This window comes from Chionomys nivalis, chromosome 15 (assembly GCF_950005125.1).
Source record: "Chionomys nivalis chromosome 15, mChiNiv1.1, whole genome shotgun sequence".
Lineage (NCBI taxonomy): Eukaryota > Metazoa > Chordata > Mammalia > Rodentia > Cricetidae > Chionomys > Chionomys nivalis.
In genome coordinates, this window is record NC_080100.1 from 38,736,753 (window position 1) to 38,757,019 (window position 20,267).

The window sequence follows — 20,267 nt, forward strand, 5'->3', positions numbered from 1 at the left end:
TTAACACAATGAGAAGGAAAAAATAAAGTTATCTAAGAGTCCTACGCTACAATACAAGCAAGAACTGGGAAGTGAAAATAAAGCTTTACCTATACTGCACAGGAAAAGCCCAGCCAGTAAGCACTGAGCAAGAGAGACTTGCCTTTAACCAGTGAGAAAGACTTGGGGGGAGGTTAGTTGACCATAGATTTGATATAAGCTCAAAGAATGGCACATTTCCAAAAGATTCAATAAAATTTGTGCTAAATTAATTCTAAAAAGTGCCCAGATCAAAGAAGGTCATTGCATAGCCAGGGACTGCATTGATCTAGCTATACTTAGTGCACACCAGTCGATTCAGCCATTTCTCGGGGAGCTGGGATAGACCAGATACTCAGGACACAAAACTTCATGTGATGCAGGGAGAGCATCTAGGCTCAGGGAATAGTCAAGGCAGATGTTCAGAGGAATGAGGTAATTGTATATTTAGGAAAGGGCAAGGTTTTGTGAGGTGAGGAGGTAGGATACAAGAGGAGAAGGGAGAAGAAAAGTGACGCGTGAATGTGCTGGAGATTTGGATTTAATCCTGGAAGTAGGGAAACTTTGCTAGACAAGCAAGCACTCTGGGGGAATGTGGAGAGAGGTAAGGACAAGTCTGGAGGACATAAAACTGTTGTAAATGTACACATGAGAAACAATGAGACCCAAACATAGGCAGTAGTCACAGAGAAAGGAAGGTGTATAGGACAAGGGATTAGGACAAAGCCACAACTCAAAGATTTGCTCATCAGTTCTTCCATGACACAATGTCTAACATTGCACGCAGACTGATCTTCACTCCTCCCTTGAGGAATTGCCTCCATTAGATTGGCCTGTAGCCATGTCTGTGGGGGCATTTTATCAGTTACTAATTGTTTTTGGGTGGCACCATCTTGAGGCCTGAGCCTTAGCCTGAGCTGTGTAATAAAGCTAACAGTAAGAGTCTGAAGGAATAGCCAGAAGGCAACATTGCTTATTCTCTGTTTCCAGCTCCTGCCTCCAAGTACCTGCTTTAAGTTTCTGCCCTGACTTCCCTCAGTGACAAACTGTAACCTGAAAATGTGAGAAAAAGAAAACATTTTCCTCCCCAAGCTGCTTTTGGTCATGATGTTTATCATAGCAAAAGAAAACGAACTTGTAGGTAGAGATTTCCTATTCCACAGTCACTCTTGAATAAACACACTGAGGCTTACATTGATTACAAATATTCAGCCAATAGCTCAAGCATATCACTAATTAATGCTTACATTTTAAGCTAACCCACACTCCTTATTTATGCTCTGCCACATGATGATACTTTTATTAGCATGGCACATTCATCGCCTGCTGCCTCTGTGGCTGGTTGCTGTGTCATGACTCCTCCCGGCATTCTCAATTTGACTTTCCTGTCTAACTTTATTCTGCTCACCTATTGGTAAGTTGGCTTCTTTATTAAACCAATCACAGAGACAAATCTTCATAGTATACAAAAAGATTATTCCACAGCATGAACTAGAACAATAAAAGGGGGTGGGGAACACTCAAAGTTGAAAGCAAAATTATTCTGCAGGTAATTTTTGTGGGGAATGCTACAGTTTATAATAAAGCCACAGAAATAACTGAGTTTAACAACGGTGCCAAACAAAGGGCAGTATTGTCTATTGTTGCTGTGAGACAATGGTCTTGTACCCTGTAAAGATTTGTTACTTGTACTGGTTTAATAAAATGCTGATTGTCCAGTAGCCAGGCAGGAAGTATAGACAGGGTGACCAGAACAGGAGAATTCTGGGAAGAGGAAAGGCTCAGTCTGTAGTTGTCACCCAGACCAAGAGGAAGCAAGATGAGAATGCCCCACTGATAAACATACCAAACCACGTGGCTAACACAGACAAGAATTATGGGTTAATGTAAGTTGTGAGAGTTAGTTAATAAGAAAGCCTGAGCTACTAGGTCAACCAGTTTATAATTAATGTAGGCCTCTATGTGTTTCTTTGGGATTGAACGGCTATGGGACCAAGTGGGACAGAAGCCTCTATCAACAAATGACACCAGCATGGACAACTACATCTACATAAAACCTGAGAGTACTTGGGAAGTAATTCTAGACACAAAAGAGAAGAGTCAAGTATGGCTTCTTGGTAGCAGCATCTTTTCAAGTGGGCTCTGTTTGCGAGAGGCAAGTGTATATCTCATTTAAGAGAGGTTTCCTGACTCAACTTTAGCTGCAAAAAACCTTGCAGCTCTTTTAAGAGGCCCCACAAAAAAAACTTAAATGGTGTTTATAAATAGCTGAAGTCATGCTTCCTGGTGGTGGCAGGACCTTGAAACGCCACAGAGTTGTGGCAATAAACATGGCTCCTGCCAGTACCTCCACCATAAAGCTAGACTCTCAGAAAGCTAAGGAATGGGGTGGATCCAGCCATCAATTGTAGTAAGGTGGCCACTTATTCATTTTCTGGCTGCTCAGACTCCTGAAATAACCACACAGAAACTGTATTAATTAAATTACTGCTTGGCCCATTAGCTCTAGCTTCTTATTGGCTAACTCTTACATATTAATTTAACCCATCTCTATTAATCTGTATATCACCACATGGCAGTGGCTTACTGACAAAGTTTCAGCATGTCTGCCTCTGGCAGTGGCTTCATGGTTTCTCCCTGACTCCACCTCCTTTCTACCAGTATTCAGTTTAGTTTTCCCTGCCTAGCTCTATTCTACCCTATCACAAGCTAAAGACAGTTTCTTTATTAACCAATGGTATTCACAGCATACAGAGGGGAATCCTACATCAGTCAATGTCATGGCTTTAATCCTAGCCATATTGCTTAGCAAATTAAAGACTCATGTGGTCAGAAAAAATAGATATACAGTAAAGTTAGATTCGATAAAAAAAGAACTCTAAATAGTTTAGAGTATGTTTAAAATATATGTAGGCTTGGGAAAGAAAAGAAAAGGATAAAATCCTTTAAAAAGAGACAGAAAGAAAGAAAGGAAGAAAGGAAAGAAGAAAGAAAAACAGTAGTTGGGTGTGGTGGCACACACCTTTAATCCCAGAATTGAGAAGGCAGAGGCAGGCAGATCTCTGTGAGTTCCAGGACAGCCTGGTCTACAGAGTGAGTTCCAAGACAGCTAAAGATACACAGAGAAACCCTGTCTCAAAAAATTAAAAATCAAAAATCAAAATAAAAGAAGTAGAGTTTAAAATAAAGCACTTAAAGATGGAAAATACACAGATAATCTGGATACTGTATGTTATTGTCTTGTCTTTGAATTGTTTGATGTCTGAGGAAGGAACCAACAGCTGATTAGCAATGCTGCTGGATTAATCCAATTTATATATTTTGAAAATGTCTTACTTCAAAATTTAATTCAAAAGATATGTTACTTTGGAGAAGAGATTTTGCTTTTGTTTTCACAGGAAATGAGAGGCTGTGGATTCATTCTGGGTTAAGAAAAATAAGGTTTGATCAAAATGCCTTGACTTCAAAATTTAAGTCAAAAGATATGTTATTTTGGAGAAGAAGTTTTGCTTTTGTTTCTACAGGAATTGAGAGGCTGTGAGTTCATTCAGGGTTAAGAAAAGCTAGGTTTGATTCAGAAAGACCCCCTGAAAAATCTCTGATAAGAGCCAATGGCCCAGATGAGTCAACATTTTAGAGGACCTCTGTCCTTTGAGTTCTATATTCAGAACAGCCTCAAGACTGCTGGTTGAGATAATCAAGCCTCACAGAATATTCCAGTCAGGACTTGTCTATAATCCTAAATTTTCTTTATGTCCCCATAAGATTATCAGTGTCCCCATTCAGCAGGAAGTAGCCTAGAAAAACTATGCCCACATTCCCAAAATATGGATTATGGATGTTTGTCTTTGTTTAGAGTGTTGGTTACAAGTTGTTATGGATAATGGGCAGGAAAAAAGCTAAACAAAAGAGATTAGATTTGGAGTTCTTGTTTTGAACAAAAAGGGAGGGGGAAGTGCTGTTTGACAATGGTCTTGTACCCTGTAAAAATTTATCACTTGTGTTTATCAAAATGCTGATTGTCCAGTAGCCAGGCAGGAAGTATAGGCAGGGCGACCAGGTAGTAAGTATCGGCGAGCAACCAGAACTAGAGAATTCTGGGAAGAGGAAAGGCTCAGTATGCAGTTGTCACCCAGACCAAGAGAAAGCAAGATGAGGATGCCTCACTGCTAAAAGGTACCAAGCTACATGGCTAACACAGACAAGAATTATGTGATAATTTAAGAGGTAAGTATTAGTTAATAAAAAAGCCAGGGCTACTAGGCCAACCAGTTGTAGGCCTCTGTGTGTTTCTTTGGGATTGAACAACTGCAGGACAGGGCAGGACAGAAACCTCTGTCAATATATTGTGTTTCTTTTTAGTAGCAACAGAGAATTGGGGATTAAAATTTAAAACACAAACCCAGCATGGTGCCTCATGCCTGTAATCCTAGTATGCAGGAGGCTAAAACATGAGGGCTGCAGTAAATTTGAAGTCAGCTAAGGTTACATGGTGAGTTCCAAGCCAGCCTGGGCTATATTGTGAATCCCTGCCCCAAAATAAATAAATAAATAAATAAATAAATAAATAAATAATAAGATCTAATTCATAATAACATCATACAATTGAAACATTTAAGACTAAATCTGGTGAAGAAGTATAAGATCCATACAATGAAAAGTTTAAAATATTGCTGATAGAAAAACATAAAACGTAAGTTACTAGAGAGATATATTGCATCTGTGGCTTATAAAACTGAACAGTCAGTTCTCCCTCAAAGAGGATTTATTCTTTTAATTTTTTTTTTATTTTTAAGGCTGTTATATTATTACATTTTCCCCTTACCTTTCCTCCTTCCACACCCTCTTTACACTCCTCTCTGTTCTCCTTCAAATTCATGGCCTTCTCCAAAGTGGATTTCTTACAGGCAGCATATAGTTGAGATTATTTATAGTTAATTTGTCAATTTCTGCCTACTAATCTTGGTGCTTAGCTCATTTAATGGGATTACTGGTTAGATTTAAGTCCACCACCTTGCTGGTCACATCCTGTTTTCTATTCTTTTTTCTCTATTTTTTCCTGTCTTCTTTTAGATTATTTTATGATTCCGTTTTAGGTTCCTTCTTCTTTTCTTAACTAAAACCCTTGGATATACTGTTTTTCACATGCAGTTTAAGAGATTTAAAATAGTTTACAGAGTGAGTTCTAGGACAGCCAAGGATACATAGAGAAACCCTGTCTCAAAAAAAATTAATTAAAATAAATTACAGATTTATATACTAGATTGTAAACTGCAATAGATTTTACTCATTTCTTCCCAAAACTGTGTTATTTTGGTAATGTGTATATATATATATATATATATATATATATATATATATATATATATATATATGTGTGTGTGTGTGTGTGTGTATGAATGTTGTTATAACACATGTATATACTGATATATATGTGTGTGTGAGATAATGCATACATATTTGCTAATATATATCAGTACCAAAATAGCAAATTTTGGAGAGAAATGTGTATATACATATTGCATTATTAAATAGCACAATTCACAATTTTAGGGAGAAATGAGAATAAGGATATATATATACACACACACACATATATATACTTATGTATATATGTGTATATATATATGCATGCATGTATATATAGTGATAACCCTTTGTCTGTCACCATTCTTGTTGAAATAGTCAATTCTCGTCCAAAGACATTTAAATAGTAAGAAAACCATCTCACAACCATTTCAGCAGTCCTCATTTTGTTTGTAGACCTAGGTTTCCAGCTGGTTGTTATTTTGTTTTGCCTGAAGGATGCCCTTAAGGACGTGTATGTGTGTGTGTGTGTGTGTAGTATCAGCCTGTTGGTGAAAAACTCACCTTCTCCGTGTCTGAGCAGGCTTTGTGTTTCCTTCAGCCCTGAAAGGTACACTTGCTGGCTGTAGCACCTGAAGCTGGCAGAGGAGGAGGCACCGCTCCATTATTGGCCACCTCACAGTGCTCCTGATGAGGTCTACTGTGGGACTGGTCTTTGTTGCTCTGTCGTAAGAGTCTGCTCTGTATGCAGATTTTAAATACTTTTATTTATTATGTTCCTTTGTTTCGTGTTCCTTACTACTCCCGTGCTTGGGTTCCGCCCCCACCCCCATCTACTGACCTTATGAACAGCAATGTGAACTTAATTTGAAACTGTTCCATAGTCACTGAATTTTCTTTTATTTTTCTCTCTGTCTTCGAGGCGAAGATCTTCCTGCCATTCCTTAAGGCTACTTTTACTGGGTCTACAGTGTGCTACCCACCAGATCGTTCCATCCAATTATCTGTGATTAAAAAGTTTTCTACCAGTATACATTGTACATGAAACATATTATTTACATGAAAAAATGGGTATTACTGCAAGAAATTCAGTTTGGGGCTTTGAAATTGCTTTTACATTTGTATTCACTAAATGACCACAGGCAATACTGACAGAAATTGTTGCAGCACCCTTAATATCTACGTGAATTCTGGCTTGGTTTTGGCTGGATGATATTTCTCCTCATTATTGACTCTATTTTTTTTTCTTTTTTGCCTCTGCATTTCTGGTATTTTTACAGACTCTAATATTTTCTAAATTTTCCTTTGTTGAGTACCGGCTACTTTTATGTTCCTATACATATTTCTTAGTTTTGTTCTGGGGTTCAGTTAACTAGCTTAGGAACAGTTTACTCCTTCTGGGTCTTGTTTTTAAGATTCTTTTCATGGCTCCCAGAGTGTGTTTAGTCTAGGGTGAATAACGTTTCCTTACTGATAGAAGGGCATACGGAAACCTCTACCCAGTGACCTAAACATTATGAGATTTTTCAGTCTGGTGGAAGTGGCCTCTATCTGTGGTGCTATTTCCTCTAGTTTTGGGGTGTGTTGCCTTCCACATTGGACAGTTTTCTACATGCATTGGCTGGTACTTCATTGCAAATTTGGGGTTTTGAGGTAGAGGTTCTACTGTTTCTGCAGCCTTTGGGAGGGGGCAGCTCTGCTCTTCGGTATTCTATCCTGCAAACTCTAGGTGTTCTGGTCTCCAGAATTCTCTTCTGTATCTCCTCACACAGTGCACAGGACTCCCACACCTTGAGTGTCCAAATGGAAGCTACAAAGGCTCTAGAGGCAGCAAGATACCGAGGCTCTGTTTTAGAGGACACTGTTTACCGACTCAGGCACCATTGGAGCTTTTGTTAATTTATCTGATATCCTCTGCCTTGAACATCGGCATTAAAAACAGCTGCTCTGTGTTTTGCTCCTTATTTCAGCAGTTCCAGGAAGGGAAGGCTAATTCTGGGCCCCGTGACTCTGTATTAGCAGTGGAAGAAGTCTTACCTTAAAAACAAAACAAAGTCCAGGACTGCGTTTGACTCTTCACCCATAGAGCATGTCTTAGGAATTCTCTTTGCAGCAGTCTAGAGTGAAGTAGGCACTCTGAATTTATCTGCGGAGCCCCAGGTGACTTACTGACGATCTTGGTATGCCAAGGGCTTGGTGAATGGCAGATAAATTGAATTGCAGTAGGGCAAGTGGGTGAAATTTTCACAAAAGGGTATTTCTTTATGCCTTACACAAGAATATAACATCGAAGAGCCAGGAAGGCAATGTTGGGGAAATAACCCAGCCGTCTTTCTATTATGGGATGTGTGTGAGCAGGAAGAGATGGCTCCTTGGGAAGAGGAGTCAATATCACTGTGCGGTCTGGAGACAGCCTCAGTCTGAGGGTGGTTTTCTCTTAACACCTCTTAATATTACTTTCTGCCAAATCTGAGATATTATAAAGAAAAATAATTACTAAGGACTTGAGAGTATTAATTATGAATGATTCTGTCTCTAAGTTAATTATGAAAAGGATATTCCTTCAAAATCTTTTCTACTGCTGTATTCCTTATCACCCACAAAACCTTGGTTAACAAAGAAGTCTGAGTGTTGCTAACCCCTACTGGCAGATTGAGACACAGACACCCACAGGGTCAGGAGACTTACTCTAAAGCCTCCTATGACTGCAGACCCAAGGCCAAAGCTCAGCTCCTCAGGGCAAGGCAACATCCTTTCCACTGGCTCTAATGCCTTGGGCTCCCATAGGAGCTTTCAAAAGTCCAGCCATTGGGTTTCTAATGTATATTCTAGAAAGGAGGCAGGAACAAACATGGCCTGTACTTCTACAGAAAGATGGCAGCAATTGAGTCCATCTGCAGGACACTCTAAGCAATAAGAAAATAGTGTTGGGATCCTTCAGGCCCCAATGAACAAGACAGTCTAGGCAAGGCCTGAAGCAAACCGAAGAAGCATGAGTTCAACCGGCCAGGCAGATTTCAAAATAACACACATTAGCCACATATGAGTCCGGAGGGTGGGGTTTCTGGATAAGCAAGTTTTAGATCATCGATGCTTTCCAGAATAAACAAGCACAGGGTCACAGGGAGCAGGAGCAACTGATGGAGAGTTTTAAGTAGAAAGAAGTCTGCTCCCACACTTGATGGCTTCAGATGATTGAATTTCTCATCCTCAGCCAGGCAAGATGCTAATCACACAGAAAATGTTCAATGATTAAATAAGCTGCCTAACCTGCATCATCATATGACAAAATACAGTGTGGCCTTTGAATGAGAAGGAAGGCTGTGTAGCCTAGACTGGAGTGTTCTTTTTAGGGGTTAAGAGAAAAAGGGATGGGGAAGGACATGGCCAAAAGATTTCATTAGGGTTATAGGAATTGCCCACTAGATTCACAAAGAACAATGGACCTCAGAAGGAAATTTCGGTGTTAAAACAAGCTTTGCCTGTTGAGCAGGAATACACAGTATGGTGAAAATCAGCCAACCACCGCCATCACCACCTCTTCCTTACCTGCTATGGTCTGGATATGCACTGGTTTCCCAAAGTGTCCTGTTTTAAAAGGCAGGTCACTAGCCTCTGATGTCCCTGGGACATGAAAGAGGTTGGTCATTGGATACCTGCACAAGAAGGAGATATCCGGGCCCTGGCCTCTTCTCTGTCTCTTTGCTGACACAAGCCGAGCATTTTTGCTCCACCATATGCATCCCCTACTATGATGCTTTGCCTCCACTCAGTCCAAAAGCATTGGGATCAACTGAGCAGGCTGAAAGTGTGAGAACTAGAGTCAAAAGAAGCCCTTTGCCCAAGTTATCCCGGTTCAGGATCTTTGTCACAGTGGCACAAAGCTTACTAGTGTATCCCACCACCTTATTTTCTACGTTCTACGTTCAAGACCCCAGCTCTCCACCACCCAGCTGGGAATCCAAGGGCTTGAGAGCCAATGAAGTAAAGGGAAAGTTCTGTGGACTGGGTGGGAAAAGAGATGACAGAGACAAAAAAGAGGTAGAGAAGGAGAAGAAAGTAAGGTTGTCTTGAACAAAGTAGAAAGGGGAAGTATGAATATACGCCGAGGATCTGTTTCTGACATCTTTTATGACCTCTGTAATGTGATATTTCTCCCATGAGCTGAAGACAGTGGGAACATAAGAACCTTTTTACAAGAAAAGTAGTACACTTTCATGGTCTTTTAATGTTCTAAGTAAATCCAGAGACAGCCTCAGATGTGCCTATTTCCCTTTAATACCCCTCAAACATTCCCTATTCTCTACTCTACATTCTTTCCTTAATGAAGAGCCTCTGTGGATCAGGAATCCTACCCTTCCCCTCCTGCCCTCTTCTCCCTTCTCCTCCTCTCCACACCCCTCCCTCTCCTCTCTTCCTTTCTTGTCTCTTCTTGTTCCCTCCCCTTCTCCCCACGTGTGTGTGTGTGTGTGTGTGTGTGTGTGAGAGAGAGAGAGAGAGAGAGAGAGAGAGAGAGAGAGAGAGAGAGAGAGAGACTGGTACACATGTACATGTGGGTGCCAGAGGTTGATATCATGTATGTTATCTCAATCACTTCTCCACTTCATTTTTTTTTCTTAATTTAAAAAAATTACATCTTAGGTTGGACCGGTGGCTCAGTGGACAGGAGCACTTGTGTTAATACCCGGATGAATGGGCTATGCCCTTTGAGGACCTGACAGACTGTGCCTTTGTCAACCTAAGCCATCTTCCCAGGGCTCCCAATGAACATGGAGCTCACCGATATGATTATACTAGGCGACTGGACAATAAGCCCCGGGATCCTTCTGTCTCCACTACTCCAGCACTGGAATTATAAGTACTTGCTGCAGTGCCCAGCTTTTTATGACCTGGGTTCCCATCCTTTTACGGCAGGCACTGTATGACTGAGCCATCTCTCTAATTCCTTTGCTATTAATTTTTACTGACAAAGAGTGGTCTTGTTTTAAATATACAGCTGCTATAGTTTTCTTAAAATTTGAAGCTGGGCAGTGGTGGTTCACACCTTTAATTCCAGTACTCAGGAGGCAGAGGCAGGCAGTTTTCTGTGACTTTAGGGCCAGCCTGGTCTACCAAGGAAGCTCTGGGACAGTCAGAGATGTTACACAGAGAAACCTTGTCTCGAAAACAAACAAAAAAACAAAAACAAAAACCAACAACAGCAAGGAGAAGAAGAAGAATTGATTCAAGTTGATTTGGAATTGTCAAACAAAGTTCAACAGTGACCTGAATAATGTCAAGAAAATGTCAGGATGCTGTGGCACGAATTACCCACGCCTGGAAATCAGGAATTAGTTGTGGAATCTGGGTGGGTGTTAGTGTCATGATGGCTCTGTCTTCACTTTTATTCATTAAAGACACACAAGTGTTAGCTGAAAGTCAGAACAAAATGTTTTCATCTCTTAAGATACTAAAAGTTCTAGTTAAAGTAAGCAAAAAAAGTATGGCTTTATTTGTTTTGTTTTTTTAATTGGAGACAACACACATAGGAGCTCAGAAATGTTGAAGGGCTGTGTGGATGGGTTCTCAGATGCTGCCCATTGACTAGATTATTCCCATGGAGAATTTGAAAACGCTGTGCCAAGCTCTGAGTCTGCGAAGAAAAGCAATGACCTGGTAGAAAAGAGCAACCGTAGATTATCTCATTAAAATCTCATTTTCTTTGTCTCTACCTCACCTATTAAGTAGGTAGCCTTGGACGAAACCACACGAAATGGAGGTCAGACACCAAACATAACCATTTCCTGTGTGACCTAAGTTCCCATCTCCCAAGAAAGATTTCCTCTTCGAAAGTTTTACCTCATTTTTACCTTTGAAGGTCAAAAACGTTGAGGCCTTAACTAGATGAGGTGAGAGAGAACACACTGGCTGACTGATGTGGGCCTACCTGTAGCCTTGAAGGAAGGCATGGGATCTCCCACCTGCAGAGGAGCCTCTCCTAGTTGTCTTGCTCAGAGTTGCCTCTCTGTAGAATGCCCCAGAGAGTACCACTTCTCTGAATTCCACTGAAAACAGCAAAGGTTAGAGCCAGGGCTTGAGAGACTGACAGCCTGGGTTCAGTCGGAACTCCCTAAGGAATGCTCTGTGTTTTATTTAAATCTCACACTATCTAGCACAATGACTCAGGGAGGCAGGTTCAGTGTCAGAGCAGCTGTGGTTAAATCCAACCTTTTAGGGGGAACTAGAAAAGTGCTTGCCTCTTTCCTCAAGCTAAATGATGCCACGTGTGCTATGAACCTATGAAGTATGGACATATACCCTGTCCACAGAGCCCACGCAATGGCCTCACCTCAGGACCTGGCTAGTAGGGAAGGAAATTTAAGAACCAAGTCAAGGAAGATAGTTGCAGGGTTTAGTTTAAGAACCCAGCACCCCCACCTGCATCGAGCTACACACATATCTCAACAAACTACTTACTCTTTCCTATAACCCCTGGTAACTCCCTAGTAATTCATTTTTGTGATCAAAACTTTTGGAACTAGAAGCCAAGCTGTTCTCCAACCTAGCCTAGGTTGGTTTTGGGTACTTGTGCAGTAAGGCAAATGATCTTATGAATGAACATTTAGGGGGGAAAAAACCACCTCAATTACCGCTTTATGCTTATGCATGAGAGGGCATGCATATGATTAAAATTAGAAATATCATAAGTAAAGATATGTTCGGTAAATAAATACATAATCCAAACCCATCAGTCAAAACAGAAAAGCACCCATACTGTTCCCCTTATAACTAGCTCCTCTTCTTCCTGGACCAACAAAGGAGGGGCCAGAAGTAAGTGGGGGCTTAGATTTATCTTGGATATGTCTTGCTCAGGGCTGGACAAGACCTGGGCTTTCTCACAGCACACTTACATCATGCTCTTGCTTTGCCTTTCATCAACAGCAGCACCCCTTGTTACTTTGCTGCTTTTGTGTACTTCTTATGATGGCAAGAACTGGTGTGCGATATTTGTACACAGTATGAAATGTATTGCTGTGATTGGTATAATAAAAAGCTGAACAGCCAATCGTGAGGCAGGTAGTAGAGGCAGGACTTCAAGGCAGAGGGAGAACTCTGGGAAGAAGAAGGCAGAGTTGCCAGCTGGACACAGAGGGAGCAAGGCATGCAGGAGGAGAGGTAAGATTCACGAGTCACATGGAAACACATAGATAAATAGAAATGGTTTAAGTTACAAGAGCTAGTGGGACAAGCCTAAGCTATAGGCCAAGCTTTTATAATTAATAACAAGTCTCCATGTAGGTTTTTTGTGATCTGATGGCTCAAAGAAAAATATGTCACAAAGAACCAGACACCGTTAGTCTGGATAGAGATCTGGTACCAATCTGAACCCTGTGCTCTTATAAAGGGTTCACACTGGCATCCCAGATATGACTCTGACAGTTACCACTAATTCACAGCCAGGGCAGGTTCAATAATTGTGTTTTGAAAATATCACACTGGCTGCTTTGTGGAAAAGGATTAGAAAATGATGAGGCTGGATACAAACGGTTATTAGATGACTATAGTAACTGTCCAAGCAAGGGATGATAGATATTCAGGTAAACAAGGTAGCGATGGGGATGAAGAAGATTGGCAGACTCTGGGGAGGCTAAAGTTGACCGATCCAGGGGCAACTACAAAGATTCTAAAGGTGATGTGCTATCATTTCTGTGTGGCTCTTCTGAAATCAGAGATAGCTCTTTCATTGGTACTAGTGTAAAGATCATTGAGCAGCCAAGGTGAATCCCCTCTGTTAAGTGCCTACTTTGTAGGCATGAGCAGTGGAACTTTGCAGCGTGAGTTTGTAGTAGAACAAGATGAAGACAGTGGTTTCTTCACCCTTCTTTAATTCCTAAAGTCTACATGAACACTGTCAATCAGTTGGTCTGGATACGGGTCTTGGTACCATTGTTTTGGTAGCTACCCCAAATAGCCATCGATGAAAATCACTGATTTCAAATATGGCAAATCAATCAGGCAAATCAATATGAAACTTTTTGTTCTTGGCAACATGACCTCCCTTGGCTAAGACCCAGATTTCCTATATGTAGAAAGAGAATTGAAAACCCATCTCTTCAAGGTTCTATGAGAATTGTCTTCCATGATCCCTCTGGTTCATCTCTGTTAACACCTTGCTTTTGTGTGGTATATGGCCCCTAACATGGCCTCAGTAAATGTGACTCCTCAACTCAGGGAGCATAGAAACCTAACTTGGTCACAGGCCAGATCAGCAATAAGGTCTCTACAAATGTCATCTTACTTAGTTCTTACCTAAATTATACCGCAGGCCCAAGGAAGAAATCATATACCCAAAGGCAGGATGTGGGGCGGAAGCAGGGAACTGGGATCCCAGGCATTTTACTACGTTCCAGATGATATTCCTGCCATGGATTATTCTGGAGAAAGACTTGGCAGCAAGTCGACGGCACCGGAGGAGGTAGCCCTTGTCTGTCCTGCTTCAAACTTCTGGGCTAAGCTGCAGAGGATAACTACCAGAATTGAATAACAGACCATGCTAAATGGATCCTACCTTTCTCTTCAGAGATGCCCCCTGGTAAGGTAAGGGTGGAAGGCCATCCTCTTGTGTAGGGTCTATCTGTTGATCTACCCTCCCCCTTTCTCGAATCCCCCACTGTGGTGGTTTGAATAATAATGACCCCTACAGACTCCTATTTGAATGCTTGACTCATAGGGAGTAGCACTATTAGGAGGTGTGATCTTGTTGGAGTAGATGTGGCCTTGTTGGAGGAAGTCTGTCACCGTGGGGGCAAGCTTTGAGGTGACATATGCTCAAGCTATGCCCAGTGTGGCACACGGTCTCCTTCTCATGTTTATGGATCAAGACGTAGAACTTCCAGCTCCTTCTTCAGCACCATGCCTGCCTGTGTGCTACCTTACTTCTTGTCGTGATAGTAATGGACTGAACCTCTGAAACTGCAAGTCAGCCTCCATTTAATGTTGTCCTTTGTAAGAGTCCTGGTGACTCTTCACAGAAATAGAAAACCTTGCCAAGACATCTATCCACACATTTATGGAGCTAGCCGAGTTCATACAATGTCACTTCTGGTCTTTGAGGGTTACAGAAGGACCAGCTATTAGAGAAAACTGGTCCCCCTGGCCTGGGAGATTTTGCTTTTTTCCTGCTTTTTATGTGTATTTGCTTTTATCAAAGTAAGGAATTTGCTACTGGCTAGCTACCACTGCTTTCAGATACTGTGTTGGGGCCCAAGGACGTCCCAAACCACTGCCGGGGAATGTCAATTTCTCATAAAAAAAAAAAAAATAGAAATCAGCTCTAGCAGCTTTCCTGCTAAGTGAAAAAAAAATTACATAATTCCTTCTGCACCACTGCATGAATAGAGCCTCTCCTACCCCCACCCCTGAATGTATAGTAAATCCCAAGTGGGTTAAGTCATGGCACCTCTCCTTAAGCACAATATGAAATTGCTACCAAATTTAAATAAAAAAATAAATGTTGTGTTGTGCTAGGAGATTCTCCTGCCAACAACTCTCACACAATTAACACACTAGCAGAATGTGTTGCTAATTCCATGCCACTGGAGTGGCTTCTGCTTCAGAATATAGAAACAAAATCGGGTCAGAGATCCAATAATACCAAGAGTTTGTTAAAATACACAGCCCTGCCTTGTAGATATATTGTAGGCATGGGCAGAAAGTAGAAAGAACCACAGTGATGCACTAAATAGCTCGCTCCTCCAAATAGAACTGGAAGAATTTGTCTTCAAGCTTCTGTAGGGAGAAAGGGAGGAGCAGAGAGGGGGTGCGGGGGAGAAAGGATGGCGAGAAAAAGAGTTCATTCCAAGTCCAGGGCTCCAAGCTGTAAGAAAGGGCTTCATTATCAAGGTCCAGCCACATACAAGGGAGGCAGACAGCAGGCAAAGAAACGAGGAAAATAGAAACTCAACAAACCACACAGAATTCTGATCCTGTGGGTTTCTGCAAGAAGGCATCTCTCTCCTCTCTTAGCCTCCTTACATAGGGCCTGTTCTTTTCCACAACAAAAGCAGTGATAATGAAAATATTTTGGCAATGTTTAGGGGCCTTTCATACCAGTGACCCTGACCTCTAAATCAATTTTCTTTATTCTTAACCTGACCTTGGCTTCCCTTCTCTCTGGCGTTCAATATTAGTTACAAAATCTTGAACTCTTGGAGACCTTCCCCCCTCCCCCAATAATTTCAGACAGACCACACCCGTGAAGCCCCAGAGAGAAAAGAGAAAGGCTTCTTGACAAAGAGAAAGAATAAGGAGATAAACAAGCCCAGCATGTTCTATAGGAGTCTCATTTGCACCAAATGCCATTAGCGTCATTATTTAAGCAGAGGACGGTGGAGGCTGCCTTGGCTCCCTGCTTGTGTCAGGAGCTTTGGATAACACCATACATCACCAGGAGGCCCAGGCGCTTCACTTAAATAGTGATGTGTAAGGGAGAGCATGTTACATTTCATCCATCACCCATGGGCTGGCCAAGTGCAGAGACTGAAAAAAATCGCCCACATTTCTCCACTGCTGCCTGCATTAATACGCGAAAGGGAGTGAGCTGAAAAGAGAAAGTGCCAATTTCAGCACACACGTGAAAAAGAGAAGCAAAACCAGTCAAAGAAAGCATCTCCCCTTTTGGGTGCCAAGGGGGCTGAGGGAGGCTTTTAAAGGAGAAGTCTGCTTTTCAAGACTGAAGCTTTGACGAGGAGAATAAGGACCCACAGAGACAAGAGTTCCAGGGTCAGCACACATTTCAGAGAAGAAGTTAGCTGGCAGGGGCTATTTTTCTGCAAATTAGTTTTCTATCAGGAGTAACCGTGGGGGAGGAGCAGAGGAAAATGAATTGGAGTCTCTTGAATAATGAGTCATTGTTAGGCTGCTTGGAGTGACCTATGAGCTGATGCTCCTAAAAGCCTTTCCCAACCCTCTTTTCACAGAATGGGAAGCCTCCCAGAGCCATTGACAAGTGCCTTGATAGGACAACTTCGGGGATGACAGTGTGGCCCCATGAAAAAATGGCCCATAGAGTGTTGGCTCCACTTAGCCAGGAAGGCATGGTCTGCTGATTCTTCCTGACCACTACAGGCATGACAGGTGGCTGTGCGTGACAGTGGGAGAGGCAGAGTCCAAACTCTGTGGCAGAACCTGCTTTCCTTGGATGTGACAGAGGCAGTACTAGAACTGACCATTTAACAGCGTTTGAAATCATCTGTTCGTCAGTGCTGTGTACTGACAAAACGAACCAGTGTTTCTTAAATATTGCCTATGCCCAGGGTCAGTGTCTGCTGGGAATGCTTATCCTCACCCTCTTCCAGATTCAGCTTTATCCTCCTGAGCTGGATGGTTACAAACACCACATAATTGAGACCCGTGTGTGTCTAAGTAGTCCAGATACAGATGAGCTAAAAGTTGAGGTTCAGGGTTCCAAGGTGAAGAAGCTTGCAGAGATCTTTCATAAGGCAGAGACTCCTTATTGTTCTTGTTTACCTTTTAAAAATGTATTCCAAGCTGATACATTATGTGGGCAGTATAAAATAGTTAACATGACAGGTCAGATTTTTTAGGCCCTTTAAGTTCCTCAATTCTCCACTGTCATTCTAAGGTACGACTGGGTCTATATCAGAAAATAAAAAGGCAGCCACCATATAACACATACCTTGTGTTTGAGAAGGATCCGTTCTGATATCCAAAAGTTAAAATTTGAATAGGACAAATACCTTATACATTAAGGACATAGAGTAATTATAATCAAGAAAAATGGGAATTTAGGAAAAACAGCCCATTTCATCTATGCCATCAGGGCTACTTGGGTGAAAGGCAAACAGAGCCTATGGTACAGTGTTGGGGGGAGCTGTGGGCTGTGTTCCTGCTGCCCCAGCTCCTGGTCGCCTAGCTAGCTTATGCTCCAAAATAACAACACACAAACTGTATTCTTTTAAACACTGCTTGGCCCATTAGCTCTAGTCCTTACTGGCTAATTCTCATGTCCTGATCAACCCATCTCTAATAATCTATGTAGCACCAGTCTTATCGGGAAAGATTCAGCATGTCTGACCTGGCGGCTTGCTTCATCGCGTCTGTCTCTGAGAGGAGTTGCCCTGCATCTGAGCTCACTTCCTCTTCCTCCCAGCATTCTGTTCTGTTTACTCCACCCACCTATGTTCTAACCTATGAGGGCCAAGCAGTTTCTTTTTTAATTAACCAATGACCTTCCTCCATCAGTACAGCCATGAAAGCAGACTTCCCTGGCCAGAATCACCTTGTAACGAGATGCGTGCCATGTTCTTTCTGGTGCTGTCAGAGCATACGGTGGTATGAAGCTCATATCAGGTGCTCAGCAAGTATTTGTTGAATTGAGAGTTGGTGGTAGCTGTTATGATAAACCGCATGATCAAAGCAGTTTGGGAGGAGAGGGTTTATTTCGCTTATGCTTCCTCGTCACAGTTTAACATTGAGGGAAGCCAAGACAGGAACTCAAGTAGGGCAGGAGCCTGGAGGCTGGAGCTGAAGCAACAGGACTTCTACCCTTCCTGAGAGAGCAGAGCATGCCAGACATGTAGGAACATGTGTGGACCCAGCCTGTGGGCTTACCGTCCTTCTCAGGCACTGATGAGTTGGTGATCTTGGAACTGACCTGCTCTGGGCATTTCTCTCCTCTCCGACCTCACTCCTCTGGCAGGAGGAAGATCAGCTTAGAAAACTTTAGAGTTCTGTGTATCCAGGTTTATGTTTAGAGAATCTCATTTCTTACCAGTCCTTAAAAGGCTGATTCCATGGCAGCACGGAGATAGAATTAAGGTAATCTCTTGACTTCATGGTACCTCACCCCTCGGAAGGACAGAGAGGACTAAGGGGGTCCCCACCTAATGTCCAGAGCTGAGCCCTTGACCCTGTTCTGGGAAGAAAATCTTAAGAGCAGAAAGGGTCATGACAAGTACTGTCAGCCTCCTTATGAGGAATTCAAACAAATTGATAATTCCAAGGCATATCACAATAATCTGACTCCACAGTTCCCGCCATTCCCAGGACTCACTTTCTGGAGTGTAGTTTACTCAGCCTTTAGTAGTGAGCCTGCGGTCTGAGGGGGCTTTTGTTGCTGTGAAGAGCAATTATTAAAGTGACCCAGATTTTAGAATCAAATCAACAGGCATAAGGAATGAAAAGAAGTTATTTATGATTCTGTGATTTCAGATTTTAAACATTGAACAGAAACTTTTATTTTATTTAAAAGAGAATATTGTTGGTGGATCTTTGTCTTTATTCTTCCATTCTTTTACTGTGTGAAATTAAAATCTGACTACATCACCCTCTCCCTTACCTTTCCTCCCTCCGACTCTGCATCTCTTTCTCTCTCTAATTCCTTAATTCATGGCTTCTATTTTTTTAATTGTTGTGTGTGTATGTGTGTGCACATTTAACTCCTCCTAAAAACAGAGAAGACATGACAACTTCCACTTGAGATCTCATATTTTCAAAAATAGACAATGGAGAGTTATATTTTTAATTGATATTTTTTGACATGGGGGTCTTGCCATCTCGTCCAGGCTGACCTTAAATGCCTACATTCAATTCTGCCACATCCAGCTATGTTTTTTATTTTAATTTTGCTTTCTATGTTAGTCCTTGGGGTGGTTCCAACCTCCCAGAAGAATCCAAAGTATTATTTACTCCACGTGCCTCACAAAAATCCATTTGTCAAACCAAATACAAGACATTTAAATATATTTTTCCATATAAATTAAGATTGGGACATATGTATCTTACTATTCCTTACCTGAGTTTGGACGCTTTTGTACTGTAACGCATTTACTCATTCATGTATTCATCCACAGACTACCGAACAAATCCTACTCTCTGACATATTTGGCCCTACTACTGAGAATATATCTGGGTTTCCTGATGTTTTTCTTTTTTCCTTTCCCACAGCTCCCATCCTGTTTGAACTCCAGGGGCTGGGAGAAATTAAGGGTCTGTGTACTGGAGAAGGGGCTAAATATATTACGTTTAATAAGTAGTGCTTTCAAGAAAAACAGAGAAGACACGACAAACATTCAGAACAACCTTGGAGTCAGAAGTCAAGGAAGTTAAACACACAGACATTGGCCTTGTGTTAAAATATATTCAGGTCTAATGGTGCATGTGTGTAGCCCCAGCTACTCTAGGGGCAGAGACAGGAGGATTGCTTAATCCCATGAGTTCAAGGTCAGCATGGACAATTTGGTTCTTAACTGTATGTATGGTCTTTGGACCAATGACTTTGTCTTGAGTTTGTTGGAAATGGAAATCCCTGGACTCAGTCTTTTTCCCTGGCCTATTGAACCAGAATCTTGAAGGCTAGGACTCAAGGAATTGAGTGTTAGCTATCATAACATTAGCAATACCTTTTTACATGCATTAAAGTATGCAAACCACTGGCCTGATGTTAACAAGGCTTTATCCCAGTGAAGCCTTTGTATCAAATCCTGATAACACTGTCAACTCAACACTGCTACCTACCTGTCCACTTTCTCCAGTTTAATCTCCAAAATATCTCTCTCTCTCTCCCTCCCTCTTTCCCTCCCTCTTTCCCTCCCTCTGTCTCTCTCTCTCTCTCTCTCTCTCTCTCTCTCTCTCTCTCTCTCTCTCTCACACACACACACACACACACACACACACACACACACACACACACCGGCCAGTCATTTGTATAATTTCAACTCAGGGAGAAAAAATAGCAAATTCCCAGTGATAATCAAAAGGGAAAATATTTGGACAGGTAATTTTGGGAACTTGCTATGGATCACTATGTACAATAATGAAGTTGAGCAATTAGGTTTGGAAAGTCACAGCACAGAAAATAATTAACCCACAAAGTAATCATCTTGGAAGTCTCAAAGCTCATGATTAAAATAAACCTGAAACAAATGATTGTTTAACTTTTA